This window comes from Mus pahari, chromosome 5 (genome assembly GCF_900095145.1).
Source record: "Mus pahari chromosome 5, PAHARI_EIJ_v1.1, whole genome shotgun sequence".
Taxonomy (NCBI): Eukaryota; Metazoa; Chordata; class Mammalia; order Rodentia; family Muridae; genus Mus; species Mus pahari.
In genome coordinates, this window is record NC_034594.1 from 156,474,034 (window position 1) to 156,476,416 (window position 2,383).

Genomic DNA, 2,383 nt, shown 5'->3' on the forward strand with positions numbered 1-2,383 from the left:
CCACATCTTAAAAAATGCCCGCACTTGGTCACAGTCTGCTACATCTGACTACACTGTGGATTGTAACACACCACGCCCATACCATGTGACCGCTCCCAGATCCCCAAATTCTGAAGTTCAGAATTTGTCCGGCCCAGAGGTTTTAAACAAGGCTCTGTGAGTCTTTTGTGGCCCAGGCCCAACCCAGAACAGTACAAATAAACTAATCCTATATCCTCAGAACTTTCAAATCTTGAAATTTATTTTTTGCCCAACATTATGTAACAACTGATTCTTGCCTTCCCCTTGCCCTGCATGGGATTAAATGCGGATCCTTTCATCTGCAGGAAAGGACCACTTCAGTATACCATAGCCCTTACACACATTTAATATGAATTCACCAGTGCTGACTTAATACATATTAATGACATTTCCCCATGACTTTAAAAAAAAAATGTTTTATTATTTATTTATTTATTTATTTATTTATTTATTTATTTATTTATGTGTAGGAACAAGCACTTACATTGGAGGGTCATTTAGAGACTAAAAATGGGAATCAAATCCTCTGGAACTGATGCTACAGTAGTTGTGAGCTGCCTGATGTTGGTGGTATGAACTGAACTCGGGCCCTCTAAGAGAACATCAAGTCCTACTAACCACTGAGCCATCTCTTCGGCCCCTTCCTTGCTTTTTAAAAATCAACAAACCACTAAGTAACACTCATAGCCCAGGCGGCTCTCCAAGAGTCACTGTGTAGCCAAGGCTGACCTTGAACTGCCGATCCCCTCGCTTCTGCCTCCCGAGGACAGAGATTACAGGCATGCGCTATCATGTCCGGTTTCATCTAGTACCACAGATGAAACACAGGACTTCATAGCTGCAACTGAGCTACACCCCCAGACCCACATATCAACTCGTATGGTCTAGCCTGCCAGGCTCTCACTATGACATCATAGAAAGCAGGGTAAAGGAGACAAACTGTGGTGACTATATTTTCACCATGGAGAAAGACTACTGATGACTATAAATATTTTCACCGGGTGCTGGTTAAAGGCATAACGACTCTCTGCCATTTATAACAGCAAAATATGGTAAAATGGTTAAGAAACAATGGGGTCAAGTGTTTCTTAGTTTGCTCTCAAATAATCTGACTGTAAAGTTTTATGATTTAATTCTTAGAGATGGCTGTGTTTAAAGACTAGCTCACAGAACTGCTCAAAAATTAGTAGTAGGCTACCTTGAGCTGTTCACAGTCTAACATGCTTCCGCCTCCGGCCCTGGGACACAGCCAGATCTGCCTCAGTGAATCTAGAAGCCATTTGACTCAAGGCCCTTGTTACAACCTGATTCTTCAGCTGCTCAGTATTCTCCTCTGGCACCATAAGGCTTCCCCCTACCCTCCCACCCCACCCCCACCCCACGTTTCTTTCTTTGTTCACTACTAATTCCTTCTCAGAGTCCTTGACTTTCCAGCACTTGAGAGCTCATTATATAAAACAAAGCCCTACTGAAGTTGAAGCTTCCCAACATTGTCCTTTGGGATGCCTGGCCTGAAACCAGCCCAGTTCCCTACTTACATATTCATTGGCTATTTGAAAATACATAAGCACACTGAACAATAAACTGCTTAATTTAAATTTGCCCTTGCCGGAAGAGCTATTAAAGGGGACTCCTTAAAATATATTGGGTCAAAGATTTTTCCTGCAGTAACTTTAAAAGAGCTTACTTACATCCTCAGCTTGGCCTTTCTGCCACCCACTCTGAGCCATAAGATGTCACCAGGGTTGGCTTACTTCCTAATTCAGGGCCCCCAACACACTCACCCTTGGCTTTCGCACCTCATAAATGTGTCATTTCCAGAACCACCTTCCCTTCTTTAAAAAAAAAAAAAAAACCTGCCTACCCCGAAAGATGGAAGTACCTTAGAAACCCTGAACCCAGGCCAAGAGCAAGAAGTTAATTTATTCAACCAACTTCTATTAAAAGGTTGCAGTCTGTGGGGTCACGAGATAGACCTGGGAACAGTAAGGGAGACCTCAAATCTTCAAAGAGTTACAGCTTACAATCCAAGGGACTGGAACTCAAGCTGAAAAACATCTAATGCCCAGGCTCCTTTCCAAGCTAATTAAATTAGAAACCCCAGGGTGGGATCTGCAGAATGCTCTAACACTTCCCCCAGGCGGTTCTAATGGGGAGCCAGAGCTGGAGAAGAACTGGAAACTAATGGGTAATGGTACCCTTCTGCATGAGCAAAGTCAGCCCCTTCTGTGTCTTGAGTGTGCAAAGATGCCCGAGGACATAAGTCAGAGACGTCACAAACCTGGGGGCTTGCTAGAAATGCAGATTCTCGGCTCCTACAACAGCCCCATTGAATTGGAGTGTGTGTGTGTGTGTGTGTGTG